This window comes from Accipiter gentilis, chromosome 9 (assembly GCF_929443795.1).
Source record: "Accipiter gentilis chromosome 9, bAccGen1.1, whole genome shotgun sequence".
NCBI classification, from domain to species: Eukaryota; Metazoa; Chordata; class Aves; order Accipitriformes; family Accipitridae; genus Astur; species Astur gentilis.
In genome coordinates this window covers 2,855,191-2,877,767 of record NC_064888.1, presented here as the reverse complement: position 1 = coordinate 2,877,767, position 22,577 = coordinate 2,855,191, and the positions used below count along the sequence as shown (strand labels likewise).

The 22,577-nt window shown below is 37.7% G+C and overlaps 1 protein-coding gene across 4 annotated transcripts in view; it reads left to right on the top strand.

Moving 5' to 3' along the window:
- Nucleotides 1–22,577, top strand: part of CTNNA3 (catenin alpha 3) — a 502,927-nt gene that overhangs the window by 266,503 nt on the left and 213,847 nt on the right. The gene's annotated exons all lie outside the window — the stretch shown is intronic.

Below are 22,577 nucleotides of genomic sequence, written 5' to 3'. Positions count from 1 at the left end.
TGTCTTTTTCTTGTTAAGATATGCCCTGTTAATACTTGCTGGTGAACAGGTACCACAGACCATGCTTGAAATTTATTTCTTATTTTTGTCAAGTGATAAAGATTAAAATATGCCTCCCTGTTTTGTAACAGGCCAACAGACTTTATTTATCTCTTTTCCCTTTCAGAATAGAAATAGTGTTTTAATCTAATAGAAAATAATTTGCAAAAATAGTTCTTTTAAAAGGGACAGGTGTTTCATAAATTTTTCAGTGATTTCTCATTTTAGTCATAGAATCACAGAATCATAGTCCATGCTTAACACCATAACATCATGCATAGTACCCTGTCACTCACAGGCAGGTTGTCCAGGCTGTATATTAACTGTGTGTCAGGTGTGGAGGCCTCTGACTGGTTCCGTGCACCAAGCTTTGTGCTGTCAAAAATACCACGGCCCCACTGAAGCCGGCTTCGTGCTGTTTCTAGCCCTTTGGGAGCAGTTATCTGCCTTCTGGCTTTCCTCTGTGGAGATCTAAATGGAGAATTGTTATGGTCATCTGCATGTGACACTTAAGTCAGTGGAAGACACATGTTCTAAAGTTACACAGTTGACACCTTCCCCCCCCCCCCCCATTATTTTTCACTTCTCTTATAGTTTAAATATATTCTGTATAATTGACCTTTTTCTTCTACTTGGGCTCTCAAACATCCTTCTCTGTTATTTCAGATAAACTGAGAGTTGATGGCATCATGTAACAGAAATATTAATGAGAAAAGTATTTTTTGCTAATTCTGGATTAGACTATTTATTTTAAAGCCATTATGCTATGTTACTAATTTCTCCTGTTTTCAGAGGAGTGTTTTCATTCTGAAATGAGCACCTGTGGAAAAGCATGCATCTGTAGTATAGCCTGCTCTTTTTGTCTTGGCTTATTTCACTGTGGGGCATAGAGAAAGCATATAAAATGAAAACAACTTTTAAAAAAAAAGGGAGAGTTACATAGAACAAAATGCTTGCACACATACATACTCCCCCCCCGCCCCTTTCACTCAGCTTCTCTCTTGGTTACATAGAAAGCTAATGCTACCAGTTATGTGCAGGAGAAGACATGATTTAAATAATCTATTCAAAGTTTCTACACAGAATCTACCACATGAAAGTTCTGTAAATCCATGAATGACGAATGCAAAGGTAGACAAGTAGCAATAACCAGAGACTACCAGTCAGAGAAAAGCTGGATATGGAGGAGGCTGGTATAGCATCTTTGGTTATTATGAGAAAAAAAGAGGACTGAAGTCGGTGTGTATAGAGAGAAGCTGTAAGGAAGATGCTCAAGCAGGACTGTCCTGAAGCAAATACAATTCAGAGAAGGATTTGGTATTTGTATAAAAGATGAGTGAAGCTTATAGCAAGTTGCACTGTTCCAAGCAAGGACTGTAGTGGTTTTGCCTTCTGCTTTATGGAAAATAATGGTGTTTCTAATTTGTCTCCATTTTGTTTCCCTTTAGTGAGATTTTGATTTCTTCCTCACTCGTATCTCTTCTTGCTGTTTGCAGCTTGTGTGCTTTAAATTTCCTGCCACATGAATATTCTTTATGCTAATTTTTTCTTTGCTTCCTTGTAAAAATTGTTTTCCTAGTCCTGTCTCCACCTTTGAGCCTATAAAGAGTGTATTATCCATATTTCAAAGTAACCGTATAGTATTTATGAACACAGACAGAACTCCCACTTGTATAATACAATTGTGTAACTTGAGTCCATACAGTGCTCAGAAAGCTCCAGATAATAACATCTCCAAATATCTGTGTTGCTTGTACTAAATTATCCGTCAGGAGTGTGTTCTCATGGACAGTGTTTAGCCAGTTTGATTGCACACCGTGTATTCACTCTTGGAAGAGAAATCAGGAAGATTGCTACTTGCTATGGACTCTGCTAATTTTCTGATGAATAACATTCTTGCACTAAAGAACATTTGTGTTAAGTTTTTTCCATTTATACAGAAACAGGACAACCAGGTGATCAGGCCCGGTCAGTATGGGTTTATGAAAGGCAGGTCCTGCTTGACTAACCTGATCTCCTTCTGTGACAAGGTGACCCACTTAGTGGATGAGAGAAAGGCTGTGGATATTGTCTACCTAGACTTTAGTAAAACCTCTGACACCGTTTCCTACACATTCTCCTGGAGAAACTGGCTGCTCATGGCTTGAATGAGCGTATTCTTCACTGGGTAAAAAACTGGCTGGATGGCCAGGCCCAGAGAGTTGTAGTGAACAGAGTTAGATCCAGCTGGTGGCTGGTGACGAGTGGTGTTCCCAAGGGCTCAGTTTTGGGGCCAGTTCTGTTTAATGTGTTTATCAATGATCTGGATGAGGTGATCGAGTGTACCCTCAGGAAGTTTGCAGCTGACACCAAGTTCGGTGGGAACGTTGATCTGCTGGGGGGTAGGAAGGCTCTACAGAGGGATCTGGACAGGCTGGATTGATGGGCTGAGGCCAATTGTACAAGGTTCAACAAGGCTGAGTGCTGGGTCCTGCACTTGGGTCACAACAACCCCATGCAATGCTAAAGGCTTGGGGAAGAGTGGCTGGAAAGCTGCCCGGCAGAAAAAGACCTGGGGCTGCTGGTTGACAGCCGGCTGAATATGAGCCGGCAGTGTGCCCAGGTGGCCAAGAAGGCCAACGGCATCCTGGCCTGTATCAGGAATGGCGTGGCCAGCAGGAGCAGGGAGGTGGTCGTTCCCCTGTACTTGGCCCTGGTGAGGCCGCGCCTCGAACATTGTGTTCAGTTTTGGGCCCCTCACTGCAGGAAAGACATTGTGGTGCTGGAGCGTGTCCAGAGAGGCGCAACGAAGCTGGTGAAGGGCCTGGAGCACAAGTCTTATGAGGAATGGCTGGGGGAACTGGGGTTGTTTAGCCTGGAGAAAAGGAGGCTGAGGGGAGACCTTATTGCTCTCTACAGCTACCTGAAAGGAGGGTGTAGTGAGGTGGGTGCTGGTCTCTTCTGTCAAGTGGCTGGAGACAGGATGAGAGGGAATGGCCTCAGGTTGCAGCAGGGGAGGTTTAGATTGGATAAACTACTACTGATAGTAGTAACCCTTTCAGTGAAGAAATTTTTCTTATCAAGCATCAGACAGGCTGCCCAGGGAAGTGGTTGAGTCGCCATCCCCGGGAGTGTTTAAAAGTGGTGTAGATGTGGGGCTTAGGGACATGGTTTAGTGGTGGACTTGGCAGTGTTAGGTTTACAGTTAGACTTGATGATCTTAAAGGTCCTTTCCAACCTAAATGATTCTATGATTCTGTATTTCTCCTGTGGTAGCATCTGGATTTTCTTCTTGTGAACTGTGACTCTGCTAGGCACGGTATAAACACATTGATGTCCTCTTCCTTACACCCTTTGGCTCAGGCTATTCCTGTCACCAGACTGAGGGCTGCTGGCCCCAGGTGTCCAGTCTCCATTGTTAGCTTTTGCTCTCTGTCTGCCATTGCTACCACTCCCATGTGTGACTCTCCAGATAAGGGATCTTTGCTTAGTGGTCAGAGCACTTAAAAAAGAGTGTTCCTAAGTTAGCCCATTCAAGTGCATTCATATTGCATAGAGACCCAGAGAAGGGTCTGTTTGGTATTCTGTGTTTCAGGGGGTCAGACCAGAGAAATTTAAAATGGGATTTAGCTCTTTAGATGGAGGTACATTAGCATTTGAAGGTGGAATTCTGACCTGGATGAAACAATGTGACACAAACCTACTCAGAAAGCTGCTTCTGATAAAATTATTTGCAGTGACTTAGCCAAATACGTGTATACACATTGAGGTGTTGTCTTTGTTCAGTGTTTATTCTGTGTCTGGCTACAAGCTTGTTGAGAAAAATGAGAAATGACTGTAAACAAAGACAGACTTTAAACTTCATCTCCCATTTCTCTGATCACTAGGGGTAGCTGTTCTTCGACATTCTCTTTATTGAGAAAGTTACCTTAATCTCTATGTGGATCAGGCAATAAATTATTAGGTAACGTGACACAGACAACAAGCATCGCTGTGCTTCTAGAGCCTTGTCATATGAGAGAGATATATGAGTCTGCGTAATTACTGAATGACAAGGTGTAGTTTTCAAAAGCTTTTGACCTACCCAAGTTTTATCTAAGGTATAAAGAATAAGAGGGACAGATTCTAAACAGATTCTTGCAGCAGAATCTGAAAATGTTTACAGCTTTTATATTGTTAAACTACAAGCGAGACTTAGATATTTCAAAGGTTAAAAAAGAGAACTTTATATTTTTTTAGCATAGCGTTTTGCAGTCTGCAGACAGGAAACATATTTCACAAAACTTACTGATCTTGTTTTGCAATTGAATCAAGTTGTCATCATTTAGCCTTAGGTGAATGAGTTTCTGCAGTTAGCAAAACTGCATAAGAAAGGCTTTAATTTTGTTTTGGCACATGTCCAAAATCTGAAGAGGTTGTTAGAACCTTAGTGAATGGTCCAAAAACTTGTGGCACTTAAATTCTTCATGAAGTCACAGATGGTACCTAGCATCCTTTGTATGAACCACCAGCTTTGAGTTTCAGTCTGAGTCTTCTGTGCTGGCTTCTGTCACTTTGCAGTACATGTGCTAATGAACAGTACTAATTTAAAAGCATTTTTAGTTTAGCAACTTTTTATATTCATTTAAATATAAATTCCAAGAGTGGTACCAATGTTGTCTGTGCTTTAAATAAATGCATGTTGAGCACACATAAAATTTATGACAGTTGCTGGCTTATTAATCAGCACATTGAATCAGACTTTTATCTTATTTAAATATGGATTTAAAATTGGATCAGTCTTTTCTTATAACAATTTAACTGTTTTAACGGTGCATCTCATTATGCAGCAAGGAGTATGACCCATTTTTGTGAAAGGTGTGTTGTAGTTGGTGAGAGTCAGAGGATGCTAACTGAACTGCTTCCGTAATAGTAGACACATATTTGGACAAAAGATTTTGTTTCTTGAACTTCAGTTTCTCTTTCAAAAGATTGAGAAAAACTGCATGATTAAGCCTTGCTTTGCAATTCACACTGCTGCCTAATAAGGCAACAGTAAACCTGTTGAAAATTACAGGTACTGTTTTCAGACCTCCTTGTGTTAGCCTTCCCAAGATGCCATTCTGTCATCTGGCTTGTTCATGTTCAACTTTCCGTTTTCCATTATGTCCTAGTTTTGGCTGGAATAAAGTTAATTTTCTTCCTAGTAGCTGGTATAATGCTGTGTTTTGGATTTAGGATGCAAAGAATGTTGATAACACACTGATGTTTTCAGTAGTTGCTGAGCAGTGTTTATACTAAGTCAAGGACTTTTCAATTCCTCATACTGCCCTGCCAGCGGAGGCTGGGAGTGCACAAGAAGCTGGGAGAGGACACAGCTGGGACAGCTGACGCAAATGAGCCAAAGGGGTATTCCATACCATGTGGCATCAAGCCCAGTATACAAACTGGAGAAGTTGGCTGGGGGACAGCGTGACTCAGTGACTGGCTGGGCACCAGCCAGCGGGTGGTAAGCAATTGTATTGTGAATCACCTGTCTTCATGTTGTTGTTGTTATTATTATTATCAGCGTCACTATTATTATTTTCCCTGCCTTTTCTTTCCTGTTAAACTGTTTTTATCTCAACCCACCAGTTTCACTTTTTTTTCCATTCTCTCCCTCATCCCACTGGGCAGGGGGGAGTGAGCGAGCGGCAGCGTGGTGCTTAGTTGCCAGCTGGGGATAAACCACGACACATTACTAAACTTATTCCTTAAGTGGGAAGCTGTTCATGTTCTGCCTCAGTCTCCAGAGTCGGTTGATGCCTTCATTTTATGGCAATGTCTCTTCATATCACGCTTGAAGTGGATGAGGAACCAGCTTCTGAATGATGATGTGGTTTTTATTTTTAATTAGTACTTTATAAATTCAGGGATGGCAGTGTTTCATGGAACAACCTCAGAAGTCTAAGGTTAGCAAGAACTGGCGATTCCTGTCATTCTCTGCCCTTTGTTCATTGTTCTATAAATTGATGCTGGATTCCAGTTGCTTGATTTTTGTTTCTTCACTGTTCTCCATCATGTATCATTTAGAGCCTCTGAGTACACTACTCTTTGGTATTTCAATTATGTATGAAAATGAAAGCAAAGCGTTGTTTGTGCTTCTTAGCAGCTTGTTCTTATTTTATTTTTTAGCTTTATCAACAATGTTGTCTAAGGTGTATTTAGGTAGGATCATTTGGATGAAATTTGTTAAAAGCATAGCACTTATTGGTATATTATACATTTCACAACATTGTGCTTGCTAACAAATTAATGTTAAAACAGTTAATAATATTAAAAGTGCAGCATTTTCAGCAAATGCCATAACTAATATAGAGAGTGATAAGTGGTTAAAGATATTTTGCACATCATGGGATTTTTATCTCTTTATTGTATGAGAAATAAGTGCGTGTTATTCAGTGTATTTCATTTAGTCTCTTTGATCTACCCTATGCACATAATTTCTGCCGTCACTTGAGTAGTGATGGCTGCTTACTGCAAAACCAGTAATAAAGCTGATATGTCCATAAGCATCATTTTTTTGAGCTTTTGTAGAGTACGTATGTACTTACGTATTCTAAACGAAACCTGCACTTCTTAATGTTTTTGCAAATACTACAACCTCTGTCCCTCTCAAAACTTTCTGAAACATGGATAAAAATACCCAGAGGCCCCTGGTACACATTGTCCATAGATTGTTAGGGACTTTTCAGAGCGCACTGCTGTTGTGCTGCTCATGGTGGCTTTAACTGACATGCTTTAAAAGCTGTATTTTGTCCCAGTCTCTATAGCCTCTACCTCTTTTTCTTCAAATGTTACTAATTTAAGAAGGAGAATGCTGTCTTTTAGATACTTGAAAGTGCCATGGGATTACCACTGATAAATAATGATGATTTAGTGAAATCACTGTTATGTTGGACATCTCTCAGCTTTTGGGTTTGGGCTTGGTCAGTGCGGAATGTGTGAAGTGATCCTGTTTGACTATTTAATTTACAAGAAAAGTTACTTTTTTCCTTTTTCTTAGAACGGGTTTGGGTTGTCTCCTCACGGTGGGGTAAATCACACATAGCTTCTGTGCCCTGTAGTTCTGTCTTCTGTTCTCCTCTCTTGATCGCTCAGTGGGCACAAGCAGTTGCCCTGCGAAGGTTAATGGGATTCCCCCAAAGCAGGAGAATCTTTTAGTTGGCGCCTGCTCAGCTAACATAGGCTTAATGTCTTTAGGCAAGGGGAAGTACTGTGTGGGGATCATGGCATGTCATTTATTGCCATCTTCTGACTTCAGACAGTGGCGTGGTTCTCTATGGCTTTCTTTTAACTGCCATTATTTCATTAGGTGGTGTGTGAGGATCCAGGTCTTTCTGAACCTGGATTAGCAGAAGGATAATCTGGAGGCATTTTGGCTCTTCTCACCCAAGTTCCTGCACTCAGCATAGCTTAACAAAGCACCAAGATGGAAGTCTTTCATAAGAAGAGCCTTCGACTTTGTCTCTTTCATGTTTGAGTGTTTTGTTTGGTTTTTTTTCATCTCTGTACAAGGGTATGTCTCAGTGTATGTCTGCAGTAGCAGTTATGTGTTAGTTCCCATTTGAGGTTTCCTGAGTGTAGCAAAAATGTCCTGTATATTTAATTTGCTGTTGTTATGGATGAGCATAAAAGAAGTGTATCAGTAATCTTAAAAAAACCCCATGAGCCAGAGTTTGATAGTCGTAAACATGCAAAACCAAGCCCTGGTTCTGCAAACTTGTTTCAGTTCCAAGTATCCTTCTCGCTCATGCCTCGTGACTAGGAAACAACAGCTCTTCCATAATTTATCATTTAATTTCTCTTTCGTAATTACAGAACAAACCTTGCCTGGAATATTTCGTTTTCCTTTTCTGCTTAGCTTTCCCATTCTCTTTTTTTATGATTTTGATTTTGTTCTTATTAACATTCTTTGCAGACACACTGTCACATCAGATTTGCTCTTTATGTAATATGGTTTACTACAGCATCCATTTTCTCTTGTGTTATCTGCACAATCTGACATAAAACCTTTTCATGTACAATTGCTCTTATATTTTCTTGGATCCCATTAATGTGGTTTTATTCAATCATTATTTTAGTTGTTTTCAATATATAATACTGTCATGTGGTTGTAGAGGTATTTTGTCTACATTGGAATGCATACTCTAGTTAAAAATGAACATTTGTACACTTTAGTATCCCTGAAAGATAGACATTTAAATGTGTACCTTCAGTATGATAAATTTAAGTAGTTTGGTGAAGGAGATAGCCACAAATATTTGGTTTTAGGCAGTGCTTGTTGTGGCAGTTCGGAAGCATAGCACACTGAAGTGTATTTGATGCAACAAGTCTGTTTTAAAATATATTTATTTACATACAAAAGATGATGCCAAACTGAATTTATACTTTCAGCACTGAGTTTTTTAAATATGTTTTATACTTTCATAAACAGTTGATATTTGAACTGATTCCACTTTTTCTCCCCCCCACAAAGAGGCATATAATTTTCCTTGTGATTTTATAATAGGGGTGTAGTGATATCTTTTGGTGCAACAAAAGTGGAGTGGGATGGATTACAGAAGAAAGCTTACTTTCTGCCATACTGTTCATAGTATGATAGCAAATATTTTATTAATGAAATTCTGAAGTAAGATAAATATATCTAATAAGTATCAACATTATCTTAATTCTCAGAATCTCATTCACAATTTTACTAAATGCTAAACTCTCTTTCCATGGCATTTATTAACAGTATTTTCCATGGTAACTGTGAGTATTTATGTTTCAAATTAATAGAAAATTTGTTTTTCTTTGATTTGCAATGCTTCAACAGGTGGCTTTCAAATATGTTAAGTTGTCAGGTTAGTCACTCGTTTTGTGCACTTGCTGTTTTCAGATTTCCATCAGATCAGCATGCAATATTGGCAGTTCTTTCAGCCCAAAGAGTGTTTATAAAGTAAACCAGATACAGTCTGACATGTTGTTATCTGTATTTATATTTATGTTTGCATATGTATGTGTGAGTATTGCAGTGTGTTTGAATAATATGTCTATGTGTATCATCAAATACATAGATACATAGTTAAGAGCAACAAAATTTGAAGCAGCAGGGAGATGGTGGATTTAAGATTCTTCTTCACACCTATCATGTCCTATCAGCAGAATGCATACTAGCACAAGCACAATCCTTAAATGCGTGCTTGAATACTATGTTTTCTCCATATGAATGATGTTTCATACGCCACATGGAGTCAATGAACGGTCCCTTTCTGAAGTTTTTCAAATTACTGATGCTTACTATTGGGAGGTCTTTGTGTCCAGCTGTTTCCGAGAGGGTGGCGAGGGTAGCGAGCTGTATCCGGGCCTGCTAGTAAACTGGTGAAAGGAGCCATCCTACAATAGTCAGAGCATGTTGTAAGAGTCCTCAAAAACTTCTGTGGCTGGGCTGAGATTGTAACTCTAGATGGCTGCTGTGTTGCTACCTGGAGCTCCATCATCGCTTTTATTAAATGCTACAGCATCTTTGAAGAATCAGGAGATGATGTGGCTTTTGCTAGGATGGTGCTACCATCAGTAATTGCATGAGAAACTTCAAAACTATCTGCCAGCTAATAGATGAAAATGGTAACTGACTGCACCTGTTGTTAGAATATATACAAGGACTTGCAAAGAATAAAGATTTCCTTACCAGTAAACTGTTCCTTGAAGTTTGCAATCTTTGTGGACATTTGACTTCCACCTGTCTTGTCTTCTTTATGTGCCGGTTGTGTGGTTGAGTTAACTGAACTAGTGGTAGTTACTCTGACCTACATACCCTGTCTTAAGGAGTAACAAGGGAGGTCCAAGAGCAAATACTCTGTAGATACTATAAGGAAAAATTTCAACTCTTACGTAGTGGTGCATGAATGTACCCACTTCTAGAGTACGCAGACAGACAGCTTATCTTTTAAGACCCTGGTCACAGGTCATTATAACACAACCTGAATATTTCTTTACTAGAAATGCCTCTGTCTGAATTTGCATGTACATTACAACTAGTGAACAATATTTACAACGATCCTACTTACATTTTGCTTTCAGTCTTCTGACTCTGTGTATTTTTAACATTCTTTTAACTTCACAGATAATTCTGTTACACACATTTATAGAAAGAGGAGGTTACTCATTAGATTTCAGCCATGTATTTCATTTATTTCATTGAAAGTGAAGTAACGAGTATAAATCTTCTAGGAAAAAATGTTCTTTGAGCTCTGTGCTATTACTGCATTGGTGAAAAAACCACACTTTATTGTATTTTTTCTGATTATTTTTTTTTTTAAGCTCCTTTTTTCACCTTTTTTTCTACTGTATGGTGGCAGTGTACCACCGTTATCTCTGGTATTATGCCAATAAAGGTATACCAAGCAGGTGCAGTGTCTTAAAGAAGCAGAATGCTTGCCTACCTTCAAAACCGCCTTTTCTAGACCCTGGGTTTGTAATTTTTATCGATCTCTTGGTAAGACATAAGTAGCATACTTTTAAAATATGTTAACCTCCACTAAAAACATAATTTGAATCTGTTAGGTTTTCTTTCTTCTAAAACGGTATGTACTTTCAGCAGTGAAACTACCTCATGTCATTGGGTATTTAGACACCTTGCCTGGTTCTACTTCAACTGAGAGAACTGGTGTCATTACAAAATGCTGTCACCAGGTAGCCAACCATTAATTTCTCTTTTACAGAGCATTTATGTTACCCATCGCTTCATTATGTGTGGCTACCTAAAAGTATGAACACTACTGTTAAAATCAACACACCATACCTCTACAGGGTATGTTCCTCTTGACCTCCAGCAGTCTGCATGACTCTTACCTCCCATAGCCACAAGTCACCATGCTGCCTCTATCTTTTCTTCTACCTATGTATGAATAGTTCTTCTTGAGCTTTCTGCTAATATCAAAGACTTTTCATTATCCTTTACTTGATCTTCACTGCTGCCTGTCAGTTAAAAGCTTACTCTGTACAATTAATGATGCATCAGCACAGGATTTTAACTTACACACATCTCTCTTAAACCTTTAATGAATCTTTCTTCTGCTCCTAGCTTTATCCAGCATAATTCCTAGTTACTTTCTGATTCTGTTCTAGTTAGATCCTTTTATTTCCTTTCCTCTTTTGCTGTACTCTTTCATGGAGCTGATCACATGGTATGCAAATTTAGGTTAATGTGTAGTATATTAATTCTTTGGCTAATTAGGGATGTAAGTGGTTTAAAAAATGAAACAGGAAACTAGGAAATCTTAATTTAGACAAAAATTCTCTACAATGTTTAAACTAAAAGTCCCGCAGAAAAAGAACATCCCACATAAAATATGATCACTTAATTAGAATGTCAAAAATGTTGCATGCTGAGTTTGAATTTTTCCACAGGTATATTTGGGGTTTTGTCTCTGTAAAAATAAATAGGGAAAAAGCCGCAGAGAATTTCTGCATAGAACTGCAGAGGAATATGCCCCGAATAGCAGACTTTCTTGATCTTACGCAGGATTCTGCAGATCCGTGCCCTGTAGGAGACTGTAATTTTCAGTCGTCTTCCCTGCATGCCATCACATACAGCCTCCCTTGCTCTGTTTGTTAGCTGCTACATTTAACAAATTGCTTTTTTTCTCTCTTGTAGCACAGAAGCCCACGATCTTCAAACTTGTACTGAGAGTATAATCCAACAGCCCCAGTAATGCTCTGGTTTCTCACTGTCCAAATCAATCTGCTAAATAAATAGCTATGCAATGGCCTCTTTCCTGGCAGTCATCAGTGTAAAAGATCATTCAAGTGCTCTTTTATCAATCTCTTTCATGTCCTTTCTCCCGTAAGTGCTAACAGCAGAAACTCTCTGAAGTAGAAGAGATTTTCTCTAGTTAACAATAACAATGTTTTTTAAATAACATTTGAGTATTTAAAACATTTAGTCACGAACTTCTGGGACACCTTGGAGTCATTTCATCGTGTTGCTATAAATAATGGTATGTTTTATTCAGGAGTGACTGATAGTACCGAATTCACCTGGTGAGGTGATTGCATCAACTATTATTTGCGCTGACAATCCCCAAAACGTCTGTATAGACAAGGCATGTACAAAGGATTTTATACAATCTGGATTCATTATAGGTACAGGATACTGATGAGTGTTTAGCTAAAGTATTTGTAAATTTGAAAGCTAAACGTTTAAGCCACTTACCTTAGTCCTCTCCCTAAAAGCTGGATTTTCATTTACTGTACATTATTAAGTGACTCCCAGCCTCCTAGATTCACATATTACATTACAGTATGGTGTTAAATTAAATTAATTGCTCTGGATTAGAAAGGGATTAGCTAATATATTTAATATGCAATTACATGGAATTACAGTTTCTGTCTGTTTGGGGTTTCAGCCTTTAACTTTTATTTAAAAGTACCATTATAAACAAAACCAAATCCATAACACACGTGTTAGCTGAAATGACCAAACTTTGCCTGGTTTAGAGCTGAAGTCTTTGACAACTAGATATTTTCAAAAGGTTTCTGTCTGTAGACCAAATTCTGTCATGGTTCCACCTATGTTGTCTCAAACAGCTTCCTTCATATCATTCCACAGAAAATAGAGTATGAGCTATGTGCAAGTGAAACTAAATTTTTTTTTAGAATAATTACAAGTAGAACTTCCTTTGTTTATGGACCTTGCATAGCTGAAATCTTAGATCAAGGGAGTCGGGGAAATCAATCTTCATTACCCATCCATGGTGTTACAGGAGTATGCTGACTTTCTGTTAAAAGAAGTATCATGGCATGCCTGTTCTGTAAGTGATCATGAACAGGATCATAGAGATTATCTCAGGATAAGAAATATGTCAACATAGAAAAATTCATAAAGGAAAAAAAGAAATTACCTTCTTAATTTTACTGTTCTACCTTCCTTATCCCTTCCTGTTACTCTTCAATAAAATGGGAAAATAAGGAGAAAGTGTGATGATATTGGATAGTATAGAGTGGCTATGAGGACTTGAAAGAGATATTTTTCTCAGAAATATATTTTTAATCACTATATTTTATTTTTTTTAAATGTGTTTATGTGTGTGTATATAATGCTGATTGATTTGAATGCTGTTACACTGCTCTTGAGCCTATTGGAACCTATTTATGTAGTACACAGTGCGTTAAAATACCATGTCTAAAACCACAGTAAGATTGTTTTTGTTGTCTTGAAAAATGCAGGATGTGCCTTTGCTTTGCTGCAGAAATACCACTTTGGAACTTGTACTAACTCAGTCTATCCCTAGATATGGAAGAATTTGAGTATCTTAGCGCTGGACATTTTTCCCTGTTTATGACTCCTGTTTAAGACCATAACTTTTTGATTTAGAGTACAGCTAAGACCTTTAAACAATCTGGATGAGAAGGGCTGTCTCAGCAGCTCTACTATATTTTATTTTGAATTTTCTTCCCCCTCCATCCCCTTCCTCCCCCTCATAACAGCATATAATCTCCAAGCAATTTATATGATAGTTCATCATAGGAAAGTCTTATGCTGCTGCTGTAGGATGAGCTTTTCTCCAACTAATTTCCTATTTTCCTGCTGTAAAACTGCCGGAACACTTTGGTGAATGGTAGATGGATACTCAATTAAAAACTTCTGTACTAGAAACTTAGAAAATTGCTTCTTAGTAAAAAACAGATTAACCTTAAGTATGCTTCTTGTTGTCAGTTGGATAGATTGCCCTATTTCTAGTTATGTTTGCCTTTCCTTCCTGCATCATCAGTGAATGAGAGTAACATCTGATTAAAAGAAATTTAACTTCTTTTTTACTCCCTGCCGATTCCTCCAATACTTTTAAAGTTGAAATACAAACCAAAATAAAGTACCATTTGCCCTTTGTGATTTCTCTATGAAATGTAAAGACTGTTATATTTCAAATATGAAGTACCCATGGCTTTTGATTTTGCATTAGCAATAGTAAGTGATCATTATATTTGCTTTGCAACAGACCAGTTATGAGGTATTCACTTCCTGTGACTCTTTTCCCCAAATAAGTAGTAGAAAAGCATGGGAGTTTTTTTAGGATCACCTTGGCATCATGGTGAATTTTTCTAATAGTGTCAATGTGAAAAAATAAGAGAAAAACTGACATAACGAGATATTTGCCTTATATATCAGAAAGAAACAAGAAAAATTGAAAACAGCATAGGTTCCTCCTTACCCCCTTTGGCTTGCTCACGGTCACTTTCAAGAGATTTTAAGACCCTTATTCTCTTACCAGAAACCAGGGATCCAGCTCTGTCCTTTGAGACACTCTGGCTACCCTCCCCAACTTCAGTTGCCTGACCACCAGTGTTTTGGAGAGTGGATTAGAACATGCAATATTATGCATATTCCAGCAACGTAGTTCTTTCTGAGAATTTAGGATTACTTTGGATCTGAAAATTTCTGCTTTGTTTTTTTTTTTTAATTAAAGGTTTATACATTGTAAATATTTTTTTTCTGTTGTTTTTTTTAGGCTTTTTTATGCATGCTCATTTAGAATTAGATTTGTTTTGCAGTATTAGGAACTAGATATAACTGAACGCTGAAAGAGAGCTACACTGAGAGGCTTTAAATTCAAGACTTTTCCTGCATATTGATTGAGAAAGGGTAATTCACACAGTGAGGAGAGCCCTCAGTACTCCAATTGATATCGATAGAGGTTGAGGTAATTCATTTCTTACGAGGTACTTCATGTCTCACAGCATTAGATCCATAGGGAGCTGTCCGTGATGGCTTGAAGAGGAAAAAAAATTACAATCTCGTATTGAAACTGTTGAGGAGAAAAAAATATCTATAATGAGAAACAGTTCCACATGAAAGATTCCTTATTTGCTCAGTTGCATATGATTTTCCATGCCCTTGTTTTTGGTTGTTTTTTTTTTTTTTTTCTTGGCTTCCCCTGCCCGCCCTCCTACCCCCCTTTTTAAATATACTTACTTGCTTTTCACAGAAATAGGTTTTCTTGGGTCAGGTGTCTTTAAAAAAAATGCGCTGGGCTTGGTTTATTAGAGTAGGGAATCTGTGTTACCAAGTAAATATAGTGATTTTCAACTTAAAAAACTCGTGGGTTATTAATTCTTTGTGTTACCTATATTAACAAAGAAAGGTAATAAATATGCTTGTAAATGAATTTCCTTTGCAGGCTTATGATGCACAGTAAAAATATGCTTTGAAAAGCTGTTTTAAAAGGCTTGGGAGCTTGTGCCTTTTCAAAGGAATTTTTGTTCTTTAAAATGTCAAAAATGTCAAGTTCTGCCTTTACTGTCTTGTCAGAGGATTCCTTGACTAACTTGTGAAATGTTCATTTAAGAGATTTTTCAGGCAGCAGTTAATAAGGTGGCACTGTTGGGAATCCTTAAAGATTTTTTTGGGGGGGGGGGGGGGGGGGGGGGGGGAGGGAGGAAGTGCATGCAATTGTCCATGCATCTAAATGGTCCCATTGTTTCAATGAGGTTATTTGCACTCAAAAAGTTATTCCTATTTGCTTCTAGAATGGGGAGCAATGAGGTCTTCTAAAAAGTTTGTTTAAAAGCATGAGACATACTTGAAAACTAGAATTCTAAATAACTGGCTTCCTTTTGTGTTTGACACAAACTTGTCCATTGAGGTCTATAGCTTTGGAGAAGATTATAGATTTGGTTTATTTAACTACACATATGACTTTCAACAAGGGATCTTGTTCTTTAGTTGGAAGTTGTATTTTGAGGAGCAAGTTGAAAATTTGAAGGCTAAAATATTGTCTCCATTAACTCTGCATGCAAGGGGCAAATATTCCTAGGGCCTAGTGATACACAAATTGGTACAAGGAAGTACAAAGAAGTTCTTGAAGCATTTAAATTTCTTTGATTTTTGCCTATTGGTTACAAGAGATTTTGTTCCTTTTGTGCTGGGAACTGTAGGATAGGAACTGAACAGTAATGGGACTGAACCACTCTCAAATGAGACAAGGCAGCAGTAAGAAAAAAACTTACTCGAGAGGTCTCTTCTTTTTATTAGATTGAACTAGGAAGCCAGATACATTTGGGTACAGAGAGCTGTTTGATGGGAAGACAGCTGCGGCTTGATTTTCATGTTCTGGAAATAGCGTACTTACGGCGCCCACGAAAAACAGGGACTTCGGGAGTCCTAATGCGGGAAAAGTTGCTGTTGCAGCGCAGCGCAGATTCTGCAGCGAGCACGGGCAGTGCGGGAAGCCGGGGCGGGGAGGAGGCTCACACAGCAGCCTGGTGGCAAGCAGCTTGACTATGGTAAGGCCCATTGGTGGGACTTAGATTTAGATTATATGGTTCTAGTTACTTGTTCCTCAAGAGGAGGTGTCGGAGGGAAGGAGGCTATCCATATGGAAATAGCTGCCCCAACGCCTCACTTTGGCCAGAACTGTGGAAAAGGCGGAGGTTGTTCAAACACTGCTGATTTGGACCTTCCATGCCATATTACGTTGTTCGCATGATCGGGATGTTTCTGGAGCCCTGTTAGCGATCTTGTGGTGCGGCTGCCCCAGACCTGGCGCTTCTCACAGGTGTCTCACAGCCAAGCGTTCATCTCGCTTTTCTTCACTCTTCGTGTGACCTTCAAGGTGACAAGTCCTTTGCCTTCTCCCAGCAAAGAACGTAAGGAGCGAAATTAGTTTTATTTATTTCTTGATGGCTGAAGCACTGTGTTAACTAATTTTGGCAGAAGCAAACCCGCTGTAATCACGTTGAAAAACCTCTTGGCCCTTCTCTGTTAGTTCATAAGTTTTAATATAAATGAAGACTGCAACAGGATTGAACTGGATCTTCCCTTACAAAGGCTTACGGGTTTGGGGCTTTTTTGAGACAGATGCTTGCAGTTGTCTTTACTTTGTTGAATTGCACGATAGGGTTTGAAAGATCGGGGCTTCTCTGAGCTGGGTATGGGGGAAGAAAAAAAATCTTATTTTTGTCTCTGCACAAATAATCCATGCTTGGAATTTTCCCAAGTAATGGCAACATTGTTTCAACACACACAAGAAATTGTGAAACTGCTTTTTATACAACTTTTTTTTCATCGCTGTTATGGTTTTGTCTAGAATTCAAAATGACTTTATAATTCAAAAGAGGAAACATTTATAAGCACCATATACAAAAAAATGTTAAATGGTAAATGATAAATGCCAAATTGTAACAACAGACATAAAATGCCTGCTATCTCTATAGGGACTGTTGACTTTTTTTTAATATCTTTCTTAGGTTGGGTGAGGGTTTGGTTTTTTTTCTATTAAGGTATAATGTATAGGAGGACCCTATAATTATTGAGTATAGGATTATTGTCAGTCAACACATAGCCTGAAATGATCAGTCATTTAATCAGAGCTCTGGCATTTATTAACCTATCATAGTATTGATTGGTGTTTACTTTTTAGCTTGATATTTTTAAAAATATTTCCCTAGGGAACTGATTTCACTAAATGTGCTAGTCTTTTTAAAAATAAAATTGTCCTTGGATACATTGAACTAAATCAAAAGATGTTTATCACAAAGTCACAGTACCGCTGCTGGAAATAAGCAGTGAAAATCATGCTGGTGGGTTGGATTTTTTTTCTATTCAGTCTTCCCAAGACTGTACAGTGAGTGTCTGGGAACACACACCTCTCAGCAAACAAAACATGTGCTCGGTTTCTGGCCATAGGCCTTTATGTAGGGAAATCTATTTTCAGGAGAGCCTTTGAGTACAATATGGCTTAAGGTTATGAAGTTGTTTTTAATGGTGTATATAATTTCAACCATTCCAGTGAAGTATCATTGCTTTTTCTTAACTTCTGTTATTTTAAACCAATATGTAAGCCCAGGAATGCAAGATGAACTTGCATCTGAATATCCTCAAACATCAGGAATGCCCTGAATCTCAAACCTGTTTTGTGTGTTTACAAATAACTCTTTATAGTGGTGTTTAAGGAAAGAAAGTCAGGATGCCTACCAAGATAAACTGCTTACTGCTTTGTAGTTTCTGTAGTCAATGGCACACGCAGACAAGTATGATATAACTAGGCTTATATTGATGTAGTCTGTTTATAACCTTATACTGCCCAGTAGCTGCATATATTTATTCCTTTACAGACAACTTGGCTGAGGAGGACAGCTCGTAAAAATTCAGAGTGAGCTCAAGCTCCAGGTTTTGCATTCACTATTCCAACATCACTTTTGCTGCACAGGGGAGCCAGATAGATCCTGACTACTTCTGCTGTTTGCAGTCTAGATCCTAATTCCGCTGTTGTATCATGAAGCCCTGCATAGTGGCATGGGTAGAATCTCCTGCCTGTGTTATTGCCATACAAATACTTGAAGGAATCCTTTAGGACTAAAGTAAAATAGTTTTTAAGTTTACAGCTAAGTCTCCAGCTGTTCTGGAGTATGGAATTCAGAAGACATCTGATCTCACCATGGATGTGATAAATTAATATTGCTCCCTTTACTCCACAACATTGAAAAGCTAGAGTCTACAGATGTGTTTTTGAACACGTATGGCTACTTTTGAAAAATAATGACTTTATATTTGAGATCTTGACACCTATTTCAGCTGGATATTTCCAAAATACCCAGGGTGCTTCATAAAGGCCTGTTACAATTTACTTTTAAAAGTTTGTTGGTTTTTTTAATATAAAACGAGTATTTTGGTGGACTCTTCACAAGACAAAACTTCAACCTACCAAAGTAGGTCTCTCTCACCACCCTCTATAGCGAGTAGAGGCTCAGGACCTTCGGAGGTGATGCAAAAGTGATTACTTTCTCTGATGACTATAAAGGGACCTCAAGGAGTGTGACCTTGCAAGATTTAAGTAAATCCTTTTGAATACTTTATCACCAGTACATACCCAAATAAACTGGCTCCATTTCACTTGGCCAGATCTTGTTTATTTTAGTCTTGCTAATGAGAGTATTTCAGTTCTGTGTTGTAACTGAATTCTTGCTTATGGCTAAAGGGGGGATGTTCTTTGATTCACATAATGAATACTAATAGTATTTACTGCTTTAATACCTATGGCTGATTGTATCCTTTTATATATCCTTTTTTTATATCATTTTTTATAAATTTAGCCCATATCTATAAGCCTCAGTTCTTGAAGAGATTAGATGATCACTTAAGTAGTTCTGCCCAAATCTTCTTTATAATCTACTGTTCAGTTTTCAGATGGGGGACACAGTGCAACTATTAGGCAAAATTTGTAGCACTTCAGAATTATAAACAAAGTGAAATTAAAAACCTTATCAGAATAACTGTATTCCTTTGTTTAAGCGATCTCTTCAACTCAACGAAATACGAATGTTGTAGATTTACTGCTGTCTTTGTTAATATTGTACCTTGCATGTACCCACCGAAGACTCCACTGGAGACATATTCTTGAGTCCTTCAAGGTTGCGTAGCTAATGCAAACATATTAGTTTGCATCTGTATACCTTGGAGTGCAGAAGGATCTGTAGTGCCCATGAAGGGCATGATCCCCTGCTGATATAAATGAACTCTATTAAAAACAGTGGAGATATGGTGATTTGTTTCAACTGAGAATCTGCCCTTAGATGTGCACTGTTTTAAATGAAAATCCGACAGGAAAGATTTTCTGCACATGTGGGTTTTGAGTCATTCAACTAATGTTGTTTGCCAGTGTGTGAAATAGATAGGCCTGTATTATTGGCAATACTCAGCATTTCTCTTCAGGCTATGCAGTGTTCATTAAAAATACTTGTTTTCGCTTAGTGGAGTATTAATAACAATGTGACTTAGTGCTTGTGAAACGTTTCATATGTTAAAAATGCATTGAAATAGCTGGATATTGCTTGTCGTATCTTCACAAGGGATCCATATAACCATTATTATATATATTTTACAGAATAAAACTGTAGCTGACTGCAGGAAAACTGAAAGGACTGAGCTCAACCACATGATTTTTGAAATCCAGAGCCTAGAATAATGTGCATAGTTTTCCTAGTGCTTTTCTTAATTCAGTCACCCTGTACAAGAATGAACTATTTCAGGATAGACTTGTTTGTTTTTAAGTACAGCAGTCATGAGAAGAATACAGACATGTGGAATATATTAGTGGAAATTGGAACATAGTGTAGAGATGTTCAGATCATGTTTAGTTTCACTATGCCATTGTTTTAATATACACTTTTCAAATACTAAATCTGATCTTTTTTTGGCTATTAAAATTGTGACCGTCTAGTGTAGATCTTGAAGTGTTACTGTCACGTACATATTTAAATGGAATTCTGCAGAGGAATATAAACTTAACTTAAAGGAGTAATTCAGCATTCAAAGATACTTGGGATAATACTGTGGACAACACGCCACGAGGCCATTAATGTTGAAGACTACTTCCACAGTAGACTTTGTAGTCAGATGTCCCCCGGACTTTAACAGACTATACACAATTTTGAAATATTTAAATCATTATAAGAGGGACTTATCCAAACAGGGATGTGTTTTTTTGAGTTTCAAAATGCTTAAAGGAAGAATGAGAGTCTGCAATAATGAGGTTACACACATTCTGGACCTGTCCACATTCTACAGTCTGATGCTGCATTTTACGGTGTATTTTGTTCTTGGGGAAAACACGAGGTGAAGAAAAACTTCAATTATAGTTAGGTTTGCTTTCTAGACATTGACTATTGACAATTATGTTAAGAATTTGCAAATGAAGTTTTTTTTTCCTTGTTCATTGATCAATATTTTTATGCCACTTGCTGAGTGAGGTTATTTCAAATTAGCTGCCTCGAAGATTTAAGTTTGCTTAGAGACAGTTGTATCATTAGTTGCCACCTTCAAAGTTATAGCTTACTAGAAAACTTTTAAAAAATCCCAATATTTTACATTGATTGTGTCTTCTTAGAAAAATAGGCTCTAAATATAAAGCTTTTAAAGGATGCGCCAATGTGGAACGACATCTTTGTCATCTGAAAATGCATAGGCATACGCTGAGTTGTATCCACAATGCTTTTACTGGTCCTGTTTACCTAGCAGTTCAGAAGGAATCAATTTTGTTGTCAAGGCTGACAATAGCTTGCAAAACATAGTAGAAGAGTCATTATTTACTTTGGTTCCTATGCAAGTATTGGTATGAGAAATGGTTGCATTACTCTGAAATAGAAAGTCAGTATCTACCTTTAGGGATTCCTTGACGCTTGCAAGGTGAAATTCAGACCTCTCTCCAAGAATTGTGTTTGATCGTCTGATCCCTGTGAAGAATGTAAACGATTTCAGAAACAGAAAGTAGTAGGAAAATTTCTAAGTCACCCTGCGTATATAAGGTCAGTTTTTTAAAGTAATTGTTCCTTTCAGTTGATAGAGAATGTACTAATCATTTCAGAGCATTTATTATATTACACATTCACTTCTCATGTAAAAGTTCTTTCCTAATCATCTCTAGTCTTTGCTTTAATATTAAGCATATTGCTCTGTTCACAGAGTATTATTTTTTAGCAAGGGAAATAACTATGAAGTATGTTATATTGTCTATAGCAAGGTTATACACCTAGGTGCCTACTAAAATATTGCTATTTTTGTTCTCACTAGTATTTATTTTAGTATGATTTACAAAATGAGACAGTTACGTTCATAATGTAGACTTCCTAGTGTACTGTAACTGATGCCCAAATATTATAGTCAGTGTACATAGCTATTTCTTTAACGTTTATGAGAATCCGGTCCTTTCCCTGGAAATGTGATGTGTATTGACTTAAGACTTTGTATAAAGACGCTTTCACTGTTTGTGATTTCTTTTCCTTTGGACCTGGGCAGTCCAAGGTAGTGAGTAATGAACGATTGCATTAGAGAAACAAAGTTCATCAGACAGTTTGGATTTTCATATCCTTTCTGTGCTGACGTGAAAAAAAGATTATTCAAAACAGCTAGTAGACACAGAACTACTATGGTAATATTGTCTAGAAAAAATGCTAGGCAGTACAGTAAAAGTGTTAACTGCAGTTTTCAAATAGCTAGTAATGATATAAGCACTTTGCTTATAGATAGAAGTAAAAAGTTAAGATAGTTTGGAAAGTATACAACTGATTCTCTTAAGACCTCTCAAATATCTCAAGAGCTCAATATTCTATTGATGCTGAGAATGAATGTGCTGCGAGATGAAGAGATTGTCCATTTTCATTGACAATGTTTGCATTGCAGTATCTTGGACATTGTGAAATTCACCCATTCTGTTTTACAGAAGTAAAATAATGAATGCTGCAGACTAAAGCACTACCAAACTGCGTTGTGGGCATCTGAATTTATAAATTACTTGTAGAGAGATAACATGGTTTTTCATATGAATACGGTGATAATGGATTGGCATCAGTAATAATAATCATCTTAATGTTGTTCGATAAGTAACCCTGGATTATAAAAAGAGTATTATAGCAATTCAGAAGATAAAAAGTGCTTCATTTTGTTCGTATATACTGCTAGTAAAGCCTATGTTTTGATTCAGTGGATTATGCTTAACATCACAAACTGGCATTCTGTGAATGTTGTGGCAGTGGCTCCTGAAACGTATTAAAATTAAAAAAAA